At 36.0% G+C, this 22002-nt stretch overlaps 1 protein-coding gene across 3 annotated transcripts in view; it reads left to right on the top strand.

The window, feature by feature from the left end:
• ARFGEF1 (ADP ribosylation factor guanine nucleotide exchange factor 1) overlaps positions 1–22002 on the top strand; it is an 85730-nt gene that overhangs the window by 1260 nt on the left and 62468 nt on the right. The gene's annotated exons all lie outside the window — the stretch shown is intronic.

Genomic DNA, 22002 nt, shown 5'->3' with positions numbered 1-22002 from the left:
GGAGGAACAGCTGATGGGGAAGAAGGCTTCCTTCATGCATGGCAGAGCTGSAGCGGCCACGGAAGATAACAGAATCACGGAGTTGTTGGGGTTGGAAAGGACCTCTGGAGATCATTTAGTCCAGCCCCCATGTTGTTGAACTCCCAGGATGTGGGAACGTTTTTCTGCTTCGGGCCGAAGGAGGGGTGTTGTGTTTGCAGTGCAGCTGTGTCAGCACCACCTCGTCTGGGAGCGTGAGGGAAGTACCGGTGCTGGATAGTACAAAGCACATGTAGGCATCCAATTAYAGGCAGCCTAAAAGGACAACTTGGGCTTCACAGTTCTGACATGATGAGTGCAGGCGGGGCTTGAACTTGTGTGGCAAAATACTGACATTTACTGAAAGGCTTCTGGAGAAAGACCTGTTTTATCTGAGTAATGCGTAAATGGATTATGTTCCTCCCTTTATGGTGTAATTGTTTCTGTTTTAGAGATAATTATCTTGATTTTGTACAGTAATAATGTCAGTTTATATGTATTTGTTTGAAGAGATAACATTAAATTGAAACTTGCTTGTTTTAAAAATGAATGTAAGTAATTTGAAGTTGTTCTTTTGTCATTCAATTAATTCGTATGTTAGTGCTTAATTTTTTTTTCATTTTTTAAAAAAACAGTCCTTGATTTCTTTGTCTGTGAAAGGTACTGGCAAAGGGAGGGGCAAAAATAACCATAGTTCAGCTGTTTATTTCTTCGTAATTAAAATCAATGAGAAATAGTTTTTTTCTTACATTTCTCATTTATCACTAGAGTGATTAATGATAAATCTTATSATTTATGTAGGTGGGATTAAATTGATAACCCTTTGGCTCTTCTRTCGACTTTAGACTGTACATTCAAGTTCAAAATAAAACAGAGAATTTTTTTTTTATTGTTAAACTGAATTTATATCCAGCCTGTGTGTCATCCATAGAATTAGACACTTATATTAATCTTGTGTTTCTGCYGTACATTTATTTCAGTAGTTTGATTTGTCTTAAGTATCATCCAGATCCCTCCAAGCATGGYTCCATTGTGTTACGCAAATTATAAAGCAGCCTCTCTGGATTGTATAGTCTGCCTCTTGAGTCATGTAAACTGATTTGTGCCAGGAGATCCTCAAGCACACATCCCAATAGTTTCTTTATTACAGCTTCATTGAAACCTTCTCCTGTGGATCTGATTGTGTGATTGGGACTTAAATAGGAAAACAATAGGATGTGGGTATAAAAGGCAGGAAAGAAGAAATACAAGGTTGTGTGTACTTCGTTACATATATAGAAACATATATATAGTTTCATGAACTTGAAAAATACCAGGCGTGATGTTAATTACCATAGAGTCTTACTGTTTTGTTTTTTGTTTTTTTTTTTCCAGTTATGGTACAACAAAATACAGTTGCCTGTTGTGAATTTAGCATGGTCCATTGTCTGATTCTGAGTGTGATAGACTCCTAATTCAGAAGTGACAATATGTAACTCTTGAACAGAGTAGTTATCATGTCTATCTAGAAAATTTTTGGAGAAAAGTACGTGTCATCCATATTTCACATGTGGGACAATTGGCCGTTAAAGCTGAGCTATGATTTTTGTGGCAGATTTGGAGATAGGATGCACGTGTTGTGTTCTGTCCTGTCCATTTGATTGCTCATCTATTGAGACTAGCTTTTATTCCTGAGAAATGGCTTTATTTTGGAGAGCAGCACCACTAATGATAAAACATGAGTAAAATACTAATTTAGAATTGAATTTAATTTGGTGCTAATTCTGACAAAGTCTAACTACAGTTTTATTGGATATTTTTGAATGGTAGTTAAATAAAAAGCTTTTAAAAATCATGGCAGTACTTCCATATCCTCAAATCAACTTTTTTTTTTTTTCGGTCTGAATACTTAATTGATTAGTCTTCAGTGAGGTTATCTCTGCCATTAAGATCTTTTTTTCCAACTGCATGACTGTAGTGAGATGTTGCTTTTTATTTACTACTGATAATAAGTCAGCTATTCTAACTAGTAGTTGTTACTAATTCTGGCTTTTTTTGTTTCATTTTTGAAATCCACTTTTCACATTGCTTTATATTGTTTGTATAAAATGATCTGCAATAGAGGTATTTGGTAAACAAGCAAGAAATGACCAGAAACACRGAATTCCTCTGCAACAGGCAAACAAATTATAGCTCTGCTTTTTAGATTGAAGTTAACAAGCAGTATTTCAAGCATCTTTTAATAGTCTCCCTTTGCCATTTTTAATCCCCATATATTTTCTTAAAAATCTGTGCTGTTGCATTCCATTAAGATCATATGTAATTTATTTTTCATCTGTGAATTCTTAGAAAAGCCTTGCCTCATTCCTAGTGTATGTTACTTTGGCAGTCTGACCTCTGAACAGGTGTTAAAATTACCGTCTAGTCCTCTGTCTAGTATGACCCTTTTTCTGTTGATTAGAAGATAAGAAAGCAAAGTATGAATTAAGTCTTGCAGGCTAAATTATAGATGCTGTTTGGCTTTTCAACAGGGATGAAATTAAGCCTGATGCTTGTAGCATCTGACAATTCACCAGGTTGTGTCTGGATTTATACATAACAGTTGAGTTTAATTTAACATTGTCCTTTCTGAAACGTGTTCTCTATGTGTAGAAAACATAGCATTTCTTTAGTCACCTAATGAAATACAGCTAATTTAGAATTTTGTATTGTTTACTTTCCTAGCAACAACTCTTACTCCATGTGAGGAATGAGTTTATCTTTAAAATTGTCCACTTGCAGAAATCATCAGGCAGCAAGCTGGTCAGCAGCATTAGATTTAGAAGCTCCTTTTCCAGTGAGTTGCCTCCACTGCTGTTTCTGTATTGGTTTTCAGCCATGTTAGTCTAGGAAGCTTTACTGTAAACATTCTGTGTTTGTATAAATTATCAAAGGTCTTGGGGGGGGGGAGCCTCATCTGAACATAAAGTTTTTGATAGACTGAACAAAAACTGTCAGTGCTTCATGTCAGAATCTGGACATGTATTTCTCTGCCTCAGAAGGTGGATTGTGGGACCAAGCTGAATACACCAGARTGCCCTGCTTGTATAAAGTCTGCTAGTTCAACTGCAAATTAGGAGTCCAACTACTCTTCCATGAAACTCCAAACCACAAGTAATATAAAATTATATAGATATGTRCCTAGTGTGTACTTCAAAGAAACATGTGCATGTGCTGCCTGGAGTTCTGGAACTACCAACTGAAGAGGGCTGAAACTTAGTTTTACAAGGTTCTCTGGTGCTTCTTGTATTGCTTCTTTTAGCCTGCCATGCAAGGATCCTGCTGGATTATGTATGTCTCATGCAGTGTGAAAGTAGCRTCTCTGTTCAGTTTGTGCTGCCATTCTGTGTATGTGTAGGGTGTTGAAGCAATGGTCTATAATTAAGCACTTAGTTTTTCTGAAAACAGGTAGAACTAACCCAGAGCTGTGAAGCTTCATCTGTGTCCTTACCTGCACAGATCTGCAAATGACCTCTCACCTACTTATGTTTTTCTGTCTTTGTTTACCTTTTCGAGTTTCATCTTGTGTCCTTTGCATCTGCAAACTATATCATGACACATTAGAATGAGTGAGGTTAGCAGTCAGTACAGAAATGTGTATATGTGTTGGAAACTCYGAGTGCATTGGAAAATACCTTTCTAAACTGTCATGAACAGTTAAAAATGCCTTTAGAAGAGCATTATCGTGTTACTGCCCCAGATTTAATTTTACTGGTGAAGTTGTGGATGAGCTAAATTCCTGTCTGGTTTGGATAATACTCTTCTTGGTAGGCTGTCTTCTATTTTTTATGAAAACTATTTGTCCTTTTTAGATACCGAAGGTCAGAATTTTTGGAGTCTTTTCTGTACTGCATACAAAGAGATTGGTATTGCAATATTATCTGTTGTCTTTGTGTGCTGTAGGCATTTTCATAATCTAACAGTCACTCTTACCCATAAAAATTTGGKTTTTGGTTGTAATTGTTCTTCTGAAACACTTATTTTAAGCAAGGAGGATAAGTAGAGATTTCATGCTGGTAAAAACCAAGATGTATACTTATAAAACCAAACAAAACCCCTGAAACTTGCAACTGCCCTTCCCTCCTTTTGCTTGCTTTACCAAGCTTGGGCTTTAACTAGCAGGCTTCCAGTGTGGTTAAGATCTCACCTACTTTTGCAAAGATTTAAAACTTGGCTTGGTAATAGTCAGATTTGGTTGGCCCCATAAACTGTTTTCCRAGTTGCCTTCAGCATTTGATATGTAAAGTGCTGTTTACGTAGAATTTATGGGGCTAATTTAAGAGGAGTGTGTGGTGGGATATTTTATTGTTCTAAGTGTAATCAGATCTTGGCTGTGCAGAATGACAGTGCTGATGAGGTTTAATCTCTTTTGAGAGAGGGCACGGTTGACAGGGTGTATGTAAAAACACTTTTGTAGAAAACACGATGGATTGTATCTGGGTTGGAGAAATATTAATGGAGAATGAGTATCGRATACTTGGGTTTTGTCTTGGAAGTTAAAAACGGTATTTCTTTTAGGTAACTGACTTTATTCTGAAATACGTGTTCAGTTAAAGCCTTTGCTTTTTTGAAAGTTTGAACATTGATTTTTACTATCTTTTAATATTTCTTCTTGAAAGACTTCAACATATCTTTGTGACACAGGACAGCTTTTAAATACCTCTATTCTGCTGCATATTTTAGAGCCMTAATTAGAATGCTGAAGCTTAAAATGAGAAGTTGTTGCCTTGTGACCAGAATGCATCTATTTCTTGTAAGAACTGTCTTTAGTGGGGTTTTGGTCTAGTTGATCTTTTTTTCCTATACCCTTTTCTAGTGTATTASTTCTGTAATTGTCATATTTTCCTTTCTTCTCTTGGTTCTTGTCTCTAGTTAACCACTGAGTCATTCATTCAGGATGACAACAGTGTCTGTTCTTATGTCTTCTTCAGRTACAAATGAAAGAAAATAAGCTGAACTGTTGACATCAGTTGTATATTCGAGACTTTTTATAGAATCCTTCAGAGAGCAATTGGTATTGAGGTAGTATTTTGATAATATGTTCCAGATATGTTAGGTTGTGCAGTTGTCAGGAGGGAGTTTGTATAAGTTTGTTTATGGGGTTTATAGAGAGGGAAGCTTCAGCCACTGGTGTTCTAGTCAGTCTCTCCTGTTCTTAGCAAACATCTTGGGTGAAGTCATGGACTTACAAACATAAGAAAGGTTTGTCTTTTGGGGGGTCACCTAGCTGTCAGTTCTGGGCTTTTAGTGGTAGTGATATTTTTATCAGGTTGCTGATCAGTTTGTACTTTAAATGAATGCTGCTAGGAGCCTGGGAAGCAAGACCTGCAAACTTGGACATGACTCTCATTCTACACTGCAACAGCCAATAGTAAATCAGTGACTCATATAGGCAGGGGAAAAGAGTTTCATGATTTCTGCATCCAGCTGGAAAGCTTTCCTTTGTGATGTGTAAATTGGTGGTTTGCAGGGAGGAAATATTCTGGTCTGTGAAAGACAGCTACTGTCAGTGGAGGATTATAGGCTGAGGGGACTTGGGAAACAACTCTGCAGATTTCAAGGAAAGAGGGAGATGTCACGGGAATACAGCTGACTAAGAAGTTTGGTAATTTTTATCTGTGTGTTTAAAAGCAAAAAATAATGTGTAGTAGCTATGGTAGTCAAATGCAGTAGAAGAAACTATAGTTTACATCTAGGCAAAACAGACCTTGAAAAATCACATACAGAAAGTTTCCATACAACCAGGCAAAACTTAAAATGCTTGTGGGATTTTATAGGAAGAGAATCTTATACAAGGATAATTSAACAAATGGTAACTGATGCTTCTATGAAAACCACTTAATGTGATAACCTAAAATGAAGAAGAAAAYACAAAACCCCAAACCTAGCAAATAGCACCTCCACCCCCTGCCCCCTGCCTATATAATTTATAGTTGCCATAATGGAATGCAGGGAAGTATTTTTAAAAACCCTGTTTTGAAAGATAAGGTAGATGATACTTGCTATATGATGCTTTCCATTTTCAGTATAAATGTAGAGAGACACTAAAAATAGGTCTGTCAAGACCCAAGAGTTTGAAATATCTGTCACAATTCCCTTATTGATTTCTAATCAGTCTTGGGACACTGAGAAAATTCCAAAGRACTGCCAGCATTGTCCCAAGGATGAATAGGATGACCTAGGTAATTGCTAGTATATTGGCTCAATGTTGATCCCAGGCAAAGTAGTGGAGTGACTGATATGTATGTCAGCTATAACAAATTGACAATCAGCAAGGATTTGGGAAAGATTTACAATAATTTTATTAAAAAGGCAGGTCCTCTACCAGTTTTAAGGTTTGGGGATAGGTTATAAGGCATTTTCACTACATGTTAGTCTTCTGTAACTCTTAAGTTCTTCAGTTCTTAATTTTACATGATTAGAAGTAAAAATTGGCAAACTGTTAGAAAAAGGGTTGATAAATTTGTTTGAATTGACAAATATTAACAAATTCTGGTGGGAAGGGTTTTTTGTGATTTTTGGTTGGTTGGCTATGTTTGTGTTGGGTTGGGGTTTTTTCGCCCCATTTTTCATGTTACTTCTTTCCAGTCTACCCTTGGTCTTAGCTTTTTTTGTATTCTTGATATTGAAGATTTTCATTGGGTTGCTTCAGGACTTTCTGGATTTGATGGTGTTTGCAGGTTTTCTTTAATTTGAAGTTTTAAAGGTATTAGTAGATGATGAAATTTCAGTTGGGAAGCAGGAACTTTTCRAAAAGTACTTGAAGTCTTGAGGAAGCTGAGCTCTTACTATGATGCTGTGGTCAAGAGCAGCTTAAGAGCTTGGGTAGGGAATGTGGAGGTTGTATTAGCTCTGTCCCTTACACAACTTGCATCTATTTTTGTCATGAATGGATTTTTTTTTTTCTCTCAAATCCAGGCTTTTTATTTTAGAATTGTATAAACACTTTAATAGCATAACTAGATTTTTCCAAAACCAAAGGTGTCTTTTAATAAGATATCCAGGGCATGATTGCTTTGGACTTTTTAAATTACTTTAGTTTGACTCTTTTTCCTGTCCCTGTTTCTGGTATCCATGTATACTCATGTGGTACAAGATTGCATAGTCATTGATGCTATGCTATTTATTACTTGTTTTTTTCAAATGGGTAATGTCTGCTGTCCAGTACTCTTCAGGGTTTTTTTTTTCATGTATTTCTTATGTCAGAAAAATTATATTTTAAAGATTATTGAAGATACTTGCCCTTGAGATAAAAGTGTTTATTCACGCTCTCTTTTTTATTTACTCAAACACAGACAGAACTAAGTTTAAAAGGATGATCTTTTGATAATACCAATTCTGCATGTACTGCCTTTAGCATTTACTGTTCTAAYAATCTCAACAATTTTTGTAATGGTATTCCTATTTTTCAGTTTAAAGTAAAAGTGTAAGTGGGTTTGTAAATATTTCATGTGAAGAGATTTTAGCCAGTGCTGGATCTAGGAGTGGGGTTTTTTTTTGTTTGTTTGGGTTTTTTTTTTTTGTTTTGGGGTTTGTTTGGGTTTTTTTTTGGTTTTTTTTCCTTTGGAAGGGTCAATTTGCCTTGCAGTTTGTTTGAATGACCAACATTGCAATGTGCAGCTTTGCAGTTTGAGAGAAATGAGGGAGGAGATATTTTTAGATTTGAAATTGAGACAAAAATATTGAAGTTTACTGAAGATATTAGATAGTATTTTATACTACAGGCTAAGCTGTCCGGTTGAATAGTATGAAGTAGACTTTCAAAGTTTCAAATCTGAAAATTAAAAGTAAGTGGTGTGCCACTGGTGTGATTTCTTTGGTAGCTTCCCATCATATTTCAGTTTTCACACTGTGCTGTGAATTAACAGATATAGGTACACAAAGCAGTGTACTTTTAATGCAGATTGTAAACATAARGTAGTGGGAATGCCCTTCCAAGTGAAGATAGGTTTTGCAAAGGTGTGGTTCTGTTGTGTGTAAAATGAACACACTGCAGCATGCCTTGCAAGTGTTAACGGTGTGTATGAAGGTCTGGGTGGCAGTGGTAGCTGGACTCAGAGAGCAGCAGCCAACATAAAATCACAGAGTTCTTTCTGCAACTCAGGAAAGCTGGAAAAGGCAGTCTTAACTTGGCTTGCTTAATGTGGCTGATGGACTGTTGTGTTTGCAAGAAAGCTGTCCTGGGTCTTGTGTGGAGTGTAGGAAAGCCARTAGGAATAAATTAGCCTCTATTTTCATTATTCGGAAATGGAAACAGAGCTTTATAGCCTTAAGTAAAATTGCTAGAATAGAAYAGCCGCATTTGCATGAAAGATTGAAAGCTGGATAAAAACTAAGTGTCTGAGAAGTATAATTAAAATTTTCTTCACCTGCATCAAAATGAGACACTTGGATATTTTCCACTTGTGATTTAACACATGAAACCATTGTGTGATAATGCATATAAATGTATCTCAAATGCTTAGAAATTTTGCTGTAAAAATAAACCATTTTCTTCTTTAAAATTGTATCTAACACTGTGGGGAATATAGTCTGTGGTGGTGAGCGATGCTTGGGAAAGTTTCCAGTTTGTATCTTAGCTCCTTTTCWCTTCCTTTCTGCACCTTTCTGCATCCCTGAGTCTTGCTCAAAACAAAATCTTTGTTCAAATTATTAGCAGCCTTTTATATKGAAGGAAAGGCAACACTTGGGCCTTTCTTTCCTAGTTCACCATCTTATTGCATGAAAGCTGAAGCTGCTGTCTGCTTGCTTGCTCTCCAGGTCTTTCACTGATGAATTTGAGGCAGGTGGCAATGTCTTTGACTTCTGTGGTTTATAACAGTTTTTATTTAGCGGTAGTTACTTATACTTTCTATTTTGCTGATCTTGTGCCTCTTCTAYTTGTTCTTTAAAAGCATTTTAGGACATGTGGTTAAATAAACTSTGAGTTTAACTGTACTGCTAAATAAAAAGAATTTATGTAGTCAATGCAAGAACACTTTTTCATAATACTTTATTGTGAACGATGGATCCAGTGGATCCAGTAAATATGGAACTGAATGCCTGAAGTTCTTCACAGCTTGGGAAGCAGTGGTAAAAAAAGCACTTTCCTGTAGCATGGTTGGCAACGTGAATAAAGTTAATAAGACTGTGTAATGGTGGTATTTTTAAGTAACCTTTCACTTGCCTTCTTATGGGTGTCTGAGAAAAGAGAGAATAGTTGTCATGTGAGTAATYGTCTTAATTTATGCAGTCTGAACTTCTAAAAAAATCTTTTGAATGTAAATAAAAGATAGAACGTGGAAAACTTCAGMTTTCATTGTATTGATAATTAATGCATATGTGCTGTACTGAAGGTAGTCACATGGGAGCTTTCAGTAATATTCATATTTTTACTTCTTGTGTTCCTTCAAATATTAGTCTGAGCTGCTTCCTGAATCAGCACTTCATGAAGAAATCAGGATTTTAGTAGCAGTTTGATCACCTTCAATGCTTTATTTAAATGAGGTCACATCAGGACTTCTGATTTAAAGTTTGACCTTTCTAATTCAAGTACAGGTTTTTGTTTGGGTGAAAATTACAAACTTGATAGAGTTGTAACCTTTTTGGGGGGCATACCTCAGACATAACAATAAAGCCCATACTTTCTCTGTTCTTTTTTTGTTTTCTCTGTCAAATATATCTTTATGAGTTATGAATTTTGTAGACARTCATTAAACTTTAGTCTTCTGACCATCATCTTGTAGCTGGAAAAGACAATGATTTTCTTATCATTTGGAGCTATAGCAGGAGGGAAATGGCTTAGTGCTCTTTTAATTAGAAGGTTACAAGTAGTATAATTCATGTGTAGATGTACATGTGACCTTTARAGGTTTAATGGCTGAAATGGATGAGAGTCTTGCAGTGTCATGTGTTTTGTTGCTTTAGAAGTTACTGTAGTGAGCAGGATACTTAGTGGGAGTAYGTTGGGGGTTTGTTTTATTGCAATTTCTCTAGTTATCATGGACTTAAAATTATCTTGTATTTAAGTCTGAAATAAAGCTTAGTAATTTTCTACTTCGAAATTACCATTTAAACTACTCATTTTGAGAAGGGAAAAAATAGTTGCACTCAGATATCTACAGTAAGGTTAAAAATAAAATGTAGATTTTCTCCATACTATAAATGGATCTTTTAATCTGATTCTGGCTGTTCTTAGAATTTGACACTGCACAAGACCTTACTGTCCTTGGTTATATCTTTCTGTTTGACAAATCACAAATTYTGTGACCAATTCTGGTCATTTGACAGAACAGAAAGAGACCTCATATACATTGAAAACATTRTAAAAAATGATTGTTCATGTTGTCAGGAGCATCATCAAAAAGCTTGAAGGCTCCCTTTTTGCAGAATGTAGGAAGGGTTACTGCCTATACTTTGATCAGCTCTAACTCTGGATTTTATTTTAAAAATATTCTAGCAGTCAAAATAAATATGTCCTTTGAGCWGAAGATGCTCATGACTTGCTTAGAATGATCATTTCATGCCAAGATTTCTTTTTATTTCATGAGTCTGTTCTGTATGTATATGACACCTATTCAATATGTTGTATACTTGTTTATGGAGGGCACAGCAGAGGTGTAATTACTTTATTACCTTGAGTAATATATGAAAGTTGTATCTGATAGTAGTTTGTGGTAGCTAACTGTACATCAAAAAAGCATGAAATAAGGATGTRTCATCACTGCTATGCATGCGTGCTTACTCCTGGAAAAAAGTTAAAAAGGAATGTTTGAAGAATCGTGTTACATGACAAAGTCTGATGAAGAGGTGGGCTGTATGAAGTGGGGACACGTAGCTTTTGTTCATACTGCCAAATGATCCAAAAACAAGACTGAGAAATATAATGACAGTCTTGTTCTGCAGCAGCAGCCTGTCTTTGCCAGAATAAATACAGAGTGTTAGTTAAACGTTTATTTCAGTCTTCATTTGTCACCAACCAAGAGAACGTCAAATAGAGCATAGGAGAAAATAACAGAGAAGTCTCAAGAAATAGTTTCATCAGTAGGTAACTCCATCAAAAATGAATGTGTGCTTGCCTATATATGAATGCCAGAAGTCTTTAAAAATAGCTGAGAAAGTATCAGTGGGTTTTCAAATGAGGATGCTGTCTTAACAGGCCAGGAATGAGAAGGGATCATTTGTGGAAAATTCTTAATTCCATAGCATTAATTATTAAGGTAGGAATGCTTAATTTGTTGTACTTGACAGAATGCTTAGTCATGGTAGGTAAATGCATTCACCTGCATTGACAGGTAGCATTCAGTTAAAATGTATTGAGCAGCTCTTGACAGGAAGACCTTTACCCGGAAGTGGTTTAAGATGTAGCAATTGAAGAGCTCATCTGTAATAGTGAGCACTCTCATCATTGTATGCCCATACATAATCTCAAATGTAGCTTCATAGCAGCCACAAAAAAAATCACTAAAGACTATATTTTTTTATTTCAAAAAGAGTCAGACAAGATTAAGGGATCTAAAAGGGAGCAAAATGCTTAGAGCTTATTGTTTGTGAGGTGTTTTGTTAACAGTTAGTGGATATCAGCTATCGATAAAAGCTTGTCAAAAACCTGTGATAAAGCTGTWTGAGCAAAGAGTGAAGCAAGCACACCCATATCTGTAAATTATAACGGTATCACAAAAGTATTTGAGGAATATAAACCTACTGAAGAAGACCAAAATACATTCTTTGTCTTTTTGCTGTTTAGGAAGCCGAGGAAGTTTTCTACAGAGGAATTAAAATAAATGAGTCAGAAAAAAAAAAATTCCCAATTTGAAGTTTAAACTAAAGATCCTATTAAATTGCTAGGATTAGAAGTTTTTAACGGGCCTCAAATCTGGAATTGATGGACTGTTTAATAGAGAATGGAAGATTTAATTTTCATTAATTACTAACATAGGAATGGAAGGTACTAAATGTGACTAGAGGTAGTGGTTTACTTTTTTTTWAAAAAAAAAAAGGTGCCAAGGGTATGAGGGATGAAGAAATCTTGAGAACTTCAGCCTGTCAAGTCTGAACTGTAACAAAGAATAAAATTAGTGRAGAACAGAATAGATGTGTGTTCTGTAGTGAGGAAGAATCAGTGTGGACTTCTGAGGGGAAACCTACCATCCTAAATCTGCAGGGCAGAATCATGGAGTGTATAGGTAAGTGTATGATTATTCAGTTTGACAGTGAACTTCAACTAGGTTGCTCAGCCAAGGTTCCTGAAGGTACTGAGCTCACAGGAGTTACATGTTCTGTTTTCCCTGCAAAGAGGTATTTCAGTTCTCTAGAGGTTTATGGTGTTTTGGGGTGAGTGGTGAGATGACAAAGGTTAATTAAAGAAAATACTTATTAGAGTGAAATAACCTTCTAAAGGCAGCAGTTGTGCTGTATTGACCCACTCCTTTATCAAAGGGCACTGGTTGGGTGCTGCCAAATGCCAGCTGACCTGTACGATGGGAGGAGAAAACTGGTCAAAACTGTGGGTGCACAAACATGGGCTCTAAATAAGACTTAGGTCCGTCAAGAGGGTGCATGGCATTTGAATTACTGTGAATGATTCCATCAAAATAGCGATTCCTTTGTCAAAAAGACAAATATTAAAACAGTAGAGAAAAAAGAAGGAAGGAGRCTGCTTTATGAATATACTGTGTGTTCCATGTACAGTTTTACTCTCTGTTGCCTTCTTCATGCATTGGAAGTCAACAAGGATGACTGAAAGTGTGGAATGTCTTCCAGAGGTGATCAAGTGCTTTTTGTTCCCTGAAGGGGAAAAAATGAGAGATGGATGTAAAGGAAGTTTATAAAATTATAAGTAGCACAGATATGACAAGAGAATAATTGACTGTGATTTCTCATAATACAGCTAGAGATCCTGTAAAGAACCCAGCTTATTTAAGTAAAGCAAAAAAAAAAATCTTTCCTGCGGCTTGTAATTACATTCATCCCAAAATTTAAAATGGTTTCAAAAGTGATTAAGTGAAAATTTAACAAGRGTTGTCAAACCTGCAGGAACAGTCTCTGTACAGGAAAAGTATAAGCCACAGATGGTCAAATACTGGTAGGAGGGAACTATTGCAGCATTCCTGCCCTGCTTTTGTAATCTGCATTTACTTGAGCATATGCTGTTGGCCATTCCTGGAAGCAAAATGAAGACTGGGTATCAAGGGTTTAAGAAAAACTTGCCATTCTTGTGTCTTTCTGTCCAATACAGAATTTAGATTTAATTTCTGAGTTTGTTCCCCAGTTCCCAGAGTTCTCATGAACTTTATTTAAAAATCTGGGATAGGTTGCTCTGGTTTTGTTTGCGTCTTTGGACACTAATCTGCCTATGTATTTTATGAAACATTCATTGTCCATCAGGTTTTAGTACTTGCCTTCGTTCCTCTTGTTTGAAATTTATTTTTCTGCTATGTCTACACTTCATGGTGAAAYAGCTTTTCAGCTGGTAGTACAAAGTTCAAAACTATTTATTTATTTATTAAAATGCATGGTTAGCCACAAAGAAAAAATAAATTCGTCTTCGTAACTAAATGGACTAGAGCTACTGCATACAAATCCCTATCTTATGACGTGAAATGATGATTGAAAATACTGATGCATTGAAAATATTGAGAATGGCATCATGAACTTAGGATACACTAATTCCAGAATTAAAATTTGCATGTAGGTGTTAAAGATGTGTTGTATCTGAAGTAGGAAGAGCAGAATGCTTGTATAACACAAGGAGAGCTCAACCGTTGCAAAATGTACTGCAGCTTGATTTTTCCAAGTTATGTTTGGTTAGGTCTTAAAATTTTGATTCATAAAGAGCCCAAGTAGTTAAGTGAAAATAGTTTCTGTTTCTTTTGAGTTTCTTTGATAATTTATGTAAATGCAACACTTTATGTATACAACTGGAATATTGTTATTAAGCTATGAGAGTATTGATGCTGAGGAGAAATTGATAAACTGGCTTTGCAATTTAAATTCACGTTATCTGCTATTTCTGTTACTATGTTGTTCTATTACTATGCTGTCATGAGAGCATAGCCTCTTGAAACAGGACTCAATTATAGAGTAAGATGCCTAAGATTATGGGCCTTCATATGTGTCTGTGTTCTATAATTATTGTTCAGCTCTCTGCTAGCTTTGGAGAATGCTTGTGCAAATTCTTTATGTCCTGATCCATCTGCTGCACGTCTCCTTCAGCTCATGACTGCAGTGACAACTTGCATCTACAAGAGGTCAGGCAGACAACATGAAAACATGCAAGGAGAAAAACATCATTATATATCAACCTGACTCCTAGCTGGAATGCAACGTTTTGTGTTTTTAAATGTAGGTTCAGTTGAATGTTTGGGATATTTTTTCAGTTGTAAATGCAAACAATTAAAATGGTAATTACATTTTAAGAGTTAGATACTTAAGAGACTTGGTTTTTTAAGCCTTCTATTACTTCATTTTTTGACTGCARGTGTGTAGAAATTTCTCTCTTACGGAAATGGATATGGTAGAAGAATCCAGCAATTATATTGTGGAGGGGTGAGATAATTTCATCTTATCAGGTCTTTGATTTTTTTTGAGGCAGACTGCTTATGCTTGCCTGCTTTGAACTTAAAGGTCAAAGTTAAGAATGATCTTCAGAGAGAAGCTCATTGTCTCCCTTCAGATGAGATACAAATCCCAGGATTTTGTTCTGGGTATATTTCTTTTCAGATAAGGTTTTTTCAGGCAGGTGGAAATGAATTGATTAAAAACACTTTTCCTGTTTCAAAGATAATCTTGTGTCTTCTAATTTTCTTACGCTTCTGACATATATATATATATATATATTTATGATTATTTTTTGACAGAAACCCACACTCTTCCAAGCAGAGGAATGTGCTTGAGTTTCTGATTTTAAGAATGTGGGAGACTAAGCTGTTCAGTTAAAGGAGGGGAAGAGAGGAAGCCAAACTTGATATGAAAAGGCACAATGTGCATTACTGCAAACTTTTTTGGTTTGCAAGMCATGATGCTACATTTCTTTCATATCTGATAGCTTTCACCAGAAATGTTATACATAATCAATTATGTTGCTTTACGTTTGCAGAACTGAGGCTGCTTTTGACTTTTCTAAATTTCAGAGGGCAAAATATCAAGCTGCTAATATCAAGTGGCAAATCAAGAATTATTGATGATTCACATTCTCTAAAAGTAGGCAAACATAACTTCAGAATTTTAAACAATGGAGCCATTGATTTCCTTGTGGCTTGGAGGAAGCATAAACCCACCATGTCCAGAGTGTGTCTGCAGCCCTGCGCTTGCATGCARTGCTAACTACAATTCTGCTGACTGGAACAAATACTCAATCAAGTGAAGTAATGAATATTTGGGCAAATTGATAGGAGGACTGGATGTACTGTGTCTCTGCAGGATACACCATTGAGAATTYCTATCTGTCCTAATTTTTCTCTCTGTTTTCTCTTTGATGATATTCTGACAAAATAATGTATCCCGTCATCTGACTCAGGTAAACAAGAGTTGGGTTGAGTGCCCCTATCTTGTATCACCTGTTCTAGAGATACTAGTGTGCTTGCATATTACTTCAGACCATTAGGTTCTGTCATCCTTTGAGGCTAAACCTTGCCCCCCTCCCTCAAATATGAAACTTAGTTCAATTAGTAGATTCCCAGCTCTTTTTAGGGGGGTTACAAGTGTTTGCAGGAATTCACAGAGTGCTTTGTAATGTTGGGTTGCTGTGACAGAGGTGGTRTAATAAAGTCTCACTACTGGTAAGAATTATGCTGATTATAATCACGGTGTTACAAATATAATATATCTGTATAATTGGTAGCCAGTTTGTTTTATCTTGTTATGTGTGACTTAGATGGCAGTTATGATTCTTTGCAAGAATGCTTCAAAAATCAGCTCTGGAATCAGAGAAGCTGCTTTTTATGCTTTAAGTTTTGTTTTGTCTGTCTCCAAAGACTTGCAATGCTTTTCTCAGTCCAGTATGTGCTATTTTCTTGAGATACATTGGTGAGAATCCTTTTGTATACTGATCTGTTCACTGTTGCACTTGGTGAAATGGCTTCTTCTTTAAATTGTAGTTATTTGGACCTGAATAATTGTAGGGTACCCTTTGATCAAACTCTGATAGGAGGTCTGTCATACYTTGGTGTTTCTCTGCAGTATTTTTTCTTCTCATATTCTTTAATAAAGAAATAAATTACCTCTTTCAATGCACATTTTCATGTTTTCATGTTGAATTTCATTTTCTGTTCTGTTATTCCAATCTGTTAGAATTTGACAAGCCATAAATCCCCAGCATAGCAATTATACCGGGTAAAGCATTAGTTTTCTTCCCCATCCTACCCTTCACCACATGGCAAAACCAGGTGTAGRAGCACATCCAGCTTGTGGGTTGGTTTTTTTTTTTTTTTAAGGCTTTTAAAATTTAAATTTAAAATATTAAMATTTATTTTCTCAATCCAGAGTTATTTTCATACTTTTTAACTAGTGAAGTTCCACTGCAATTCCRTAGCAGCTGTGCAAGACAGCCATACTGGCTCAATACAGGTAGATGAGGGATCCAGGAGAAAAGGGATGTTAAGCAGCAATTCATTTTCTGCTATTCAACACAKTGAACAGCATTGTAAATTTTTCTTGCTGAATAGTGTTTCTTTGTTCTGAGTAGGAGTTGACTTATTTGTCAGGATAGAACACATGTGCTACCTTCTTTCTTTAAGCAGCAAAAAAATACAAAAAAGTAATAAAAGTATCTGACTGAAGKTAGTTTATGCTGTTTTTAAAATGTGCTGTCTCCATTTGCATAGCTGTTGCTGTGTTGTTGGGGTTGTAGTGTCTAGAATCAGAATTTACACAGCTCACAATTGTTTTAATACATGACATGAGAAAGAAGAGTCAGAAAAACTATAAACATAGTGAATATGAAGAATATACAGTTGCAGACTTTCCCCCCTTTATGTGATAAAGAAACCTTATTGTCCTTTCAAAACGTTATTTCTTTACCAAAAAARAAGTAGTAATGTTGATGAAACATAGTAGGTAAACTTCATAGGGTTTTGCAGTACATTTATTCCAGTGCATTGTTGGTGTACACTGCAATGGGCAATTCKGTTCTAGCTCTTCCTTCCTGAAACATGTGATGCACATGAGGTGTGGCAGCTCAGGGTCATGCAGATCTACAGTAAGYTGAAATAGCTCACTAACCCAATGASAACTAAAATTGTCAGGCTATTTAAACTTGGTAGCTATTGTGTAAGGAGTTTTCAAATAAGCACAGACAGTGGAATAGGGGGAACCTCCTTYTTTGGTGGTCACCCTCAGACTGGATTAAAGTACGTTGGAAAACTGTCTCTCTAGGCAAGATCCTTTTTATAGTCTGGCTAGGTTACTATGAATTTGGTAAGCAACCGACCTGCTTTTATGTTAGTGCATCTTCTCAGCAACTTGTGCCACCAGTTCTGAGCATGAAACTATCATACAGGAGTAGTGAGAGGAGATGCCAAATGATTGGAACAAGGTATTTTAAAGGTATGCCCTACTTGATTAAAATAAATACACATGGCTCTCCTCTTGTAAATCTGTTTAAAGATATAAATGAAAATTTATTTCCATTCTCTGGTATTGATCTAAGAAAAGACACAAGTTTGGATATGGCTGGGAGTGTACTGTAGATTTAATAAAGGACGGGAACCCATCCCCTCTGCTTCCCTCAAATGAGAGGAAATAAAGGGGTTAATGGCTGTAGATTATGAGCTTTTCAGACAYGTTAGAAAATAAATGTTACTAAAGTGACTACAGTACAGTTACCCTTAGTAATGTGTGGACTATGTGTGCCACCRCTCCTCAAGTAGTCAGTGAAGCAAATTGACAGGAGTCTTAACGTGGTTTAGCAAGTAGGATTATTACAGAAAATCCCGTTWTAAAACCCCACCGGACTGAATTATTCTGAATTAATTTTAAGCAGAATGAGGTCATTAGAGTAGTGTCTGCTTTTGTGTGGATAGGCCAGTGATTCTGTATTTGAAAATGTCGTATCTAATAAACTGAAGGAGCAGGTAGTAAGTTTCACTGAATCAAGACAAGTTGTGCATCCAGGCTTCTAAATGTACACCACAGTTGTATATTCCTGAATGGCGTACTGTGAGCAGGGCTGGGGAGAAGTTGTATTTCTGTATGAGAGTCTAAAAAGGGCTGAAAAGAAAACTGAGAATAAAGGAGAAGATTGCTTCAAAGATTAAAAGAAACAATAAGGGCCATGAAACATAATGACTTTTGAAATACAGGTATGAGTAGGGAAACAGTTCGACAGGATTTGCCACGAATATGGCATAGGAAGTAACAACAGATAATATTCCCTTCCTGTATTAGCATTCTTCAGAGGAATTAGTGTCATCTAAAGTAAAAGCATCTTACCAAAGTCTGTATTAAATGCTTTTGAGATTTTGCTACRTGTGTATGTACATGTAAATATTTCTCTGCATGCTTCAAAGGTTTCTACTCCATGTTTTTCAAAGATAATGAGATATGACGTCACATTTCTCATGATGAGAGGGTTTCGGGATTTTGTAGAGCACAACAAGGAGGATTTACCTGGAACTTCATCAAGAGTTACCAGACTCAAAAACTCCTGTTTGTTTGGARTGCTGCTTTTTAAATACTGTTGATTAATCTGCTTACATGGTTACTCCTTCCATATCTGTAAATATGAAGTTGAAATAGTATAATATGTTGGAATGGAAAGCAAGTGGAAGTGTTCAAATTTACTCCTGAGGCTGTTTTGTTTGTCTGTACAAGAATTATTTCCTATTATGTAAATGCTAATTGAAGACCACAGCAGTGTTTTTCTGAAATCTGCACAGAACTTTGCCCTTTTCTGTCCCTGTGCCATAGCTGTGTGAGCTATAATTTTACAGAGAGAGGAAACTAGGTATCATGTAAGTTAATTAACCCCAGCTAGAACTCCCAGCAAGAACCAGCAGTTGTACAGATGTGTGAATAAACTGTAACCAAAGGCCTGTGCTGAAGTCTGGGCTTGGGAATTTTGAGAGTTGAATAAACATTCATGATATTTTACAATGGGAAGAATGTACACAGGTGARATTCACACTTTGATGCTCTATTGTGCTTGCACTTGCATCTGTATTTCTTCCAATCCCATTTTTCTTTCAGTTAGCTTTCTGAATTAGAACAAAAACTGCACCCCAAAAGGCCTAGTGCTGCCATCAGCCGCCTCTTGGAGTCCCGCAAATAGGCTCTGCCCATCTTCTAGACAGTGTTGAATAGGATTTGAGGGAAGGRAGATCTCTGTGCATCCCGGAAGGTATGACAGCAAAAGCTATTTATAGGATTTAGAGGAAGACACAATGCTGTTGTAGGTGTCTTGGGAATTCCTTTTAAGAAATAATTTCAGCTTCCATAAGTGAAATTGTGAGTGCTTTGGAAATTTCAGCTTCCATAAGTGAGTGCTTTGTTCTGCAGGCTACCCAAAATACTGATCATTTCAGTACTATCTTCCTGTAATGAATTTGCATACAGTGTTACCAGTTTTAGGCAGGTCAACTTGATTTGATACTCTTGGGGAACAGCAGTGTTGTACTAAATTGTTTTATTATTCTGTGCTGGTTTGAGATACCATTGAGGCTTTATATAAAACTTTCTGTTTTTGTCTGTTGGCTATTGTGTACACGGATACTGATTGACATTGCAGATAGATGCATTGTCATGTTGCTGAAGTTAATTACACCACTAACTTAGGCAATTTAACTGCTACAGGTAAAAAAGAAATAGGAAAGCACTGTAATCTGAGTTTGACAGTTCWCCATGCCACCTCAGCACAAGGAAACATTCTGAAACTGGTGTAGTTCACAGTTCAGAGGCAGTGAGGCAAAGGCTCTGTGGGAGCGAGAAGAGTGATCAGCTGGAAGCATGAAGAAAATGTGTGTGCGTTCTGTAGATTCTCTCTTGGCAAATCTTCAGCTTTGTGGAAGATCTGTAAGCAGTTTAGATGTTAGGGACAATGTTTGGGTAAACCAAGTGCTAAATTTGCAGCATGTATTACTGCTTTTTCTTAAATATACTGACTTAGCAGAAATTGCCCACAGAAGGCATCTCTGGATCATGATTTTTTTAATGCAGTGGCACTAAAGTTAAAAGCAGCTGTTTCTCCAGTTCCATTATTTGGACTCATTAGTGATAATTACTTTAGATTTTTTCTGAAGTCTGATAGTGGCTTTTGGGTGTCAGTATTTCCTTACTTCAGCTGAATTGRCAAGAGACTTTTTGACACTGCTTGAAGCAACAGATACCCAGAAGTTTCAGACATTTACCAAGAAATACAATCTAATAATTTGGTTTGGGGAAGAACGTACTCCGCGTGATCTGYTCAGAATTTGATCTCATGAGGGAGAAATTGGGTTTCTTTGTTCCTGTCAAATTTATATGGCTTGACTACTCTAAGTTCAAATTTGGTATTTTTTTTTTAAATTAAAGTGTTGCCGTATGTGTAAATATTGCATAATTGGGAATGTACCTAATTAAAGTTATCTTCAAATAAATACTAGTTTTGTATTACACAGTTTCTGTATAGCTTGACATGGAGAATGACATTGTCAGTATTGTTAATGAGGGAAAATTTGGATTTTTTGAATTGTTTAGTTGTTACAATATTTTGTATGATACTGGAAACAGTCACTAGAATACTTGGAAAAATGCAAGCAAAGTCAATTCAAGCAAGGTTTTAATAGTATATTAAATAGGATTTCACCATTTTTAWTTTTTAATGTAGATAGCAGTATAATTTAAATTCATCTTCACTGCTTGTTCMTTGGATCTTATCCATTTGCTTTGACTTGAAAGAATTGAATGCAAATTGCTTCCTTGTCACAGTAGTCTTCTAGGGTATAAGTCATGTGAAGTCCAAACATTGACTTGTTTCCTTAAAGTATTGCAGACTGTGCTGCTTTSGATGGTTCTACCTTCTGATTAACCAGGATGCTAAAGCCACTGCTTACTGYCTTGAATTCATTATATATTTTATGAACTTTTATTTTGATGCTTACTGGGAATATTACGTTTTAGATAATGCAGATTCTTGTGGAGTTGAGGCTTATGCATGTGCTTCTCTGGGAGGTTACATTAGTTGTTTAGAATACAGTAATATGGGAATGTAATATGTACTTGTGTTTGAATACCATTCTGATGCAAGAATCGAAAAACAGAATGAGAGCTGTATTAAATACTTTTAGGTATGTGAGCTTTACCTAGCTTCATATTTTGTAATGAACTTGTATTTTTCTACTTTACTATAAGTAAGTTTGCATTTTTCCCAATGGCAAGTTCCATAGGAATTCTTTCTGCTGTAATCTGACGCACATCTTGRTGTTGATATCATAGAATTTAGCTCTGTGTAGCATTCCTAAATGTAGTAGTTTATTCAAGCTTCTGCCAAAGTTTAACTCTAGAGTATTTATACTTCATTTAGTATGACAGCATATTTAGGTAACTAGAAGGAAATAATACCTAAAGATACTAATTTGAAAATTAGGTTATTAGAGATGCTCTCCAATGTAGTTAAGGTTTAAATCATACTTTGAATTGGATATAACCGGGTAAACACTGAATTAGTCTTAAATTGTAGTTTGTTCAGTGTTATTATCCAGTATTGCCCACAGCACGTGCTTGACCTACTTGGCCATTTTGACATTGCTGTTTGGTGTTACTCACTGTCATTACATAGAGATTTGTTGATTTTATAGTTGCAAATGAGATAGCTGGTTATAAGGTGTTAAAGGAAGACAGAGAAAACTGAAAACTAGCTTGACTTTTTAATACTAAAAGCTATGAATGTCCAAGGAAGATAAAGCATTCAAATGACATGTTAAAGTAGTAAATTAAAGCTGGAAGGATGAGAATGAAATTATGGATGCCTGTTCTGGTGGTTTATCTCTGGCCAGCAACTAAGCCCTACACAGC

Source organism: Malurus melanocephalus, unplaced genomic scaffold, assembly GCF_030028575.1.
Source record: "Malurus melanocephalus ecotype Western Australia unplaced genomic scaffold, MMel_1.1 scaffold_32, whole genome shotgun sequence".
Lineage (NCBI taxonomy): Eukaryota > Metazoa > Chordata > Aves > Passeriformes > Maluridae > Malurus > Malurus melanocephalus.
The sequence above is the reverse complement of the archived record's forward strand: the minus strand, read 5'-3'. Positions and strand labels throughout refer to the sequence as shown.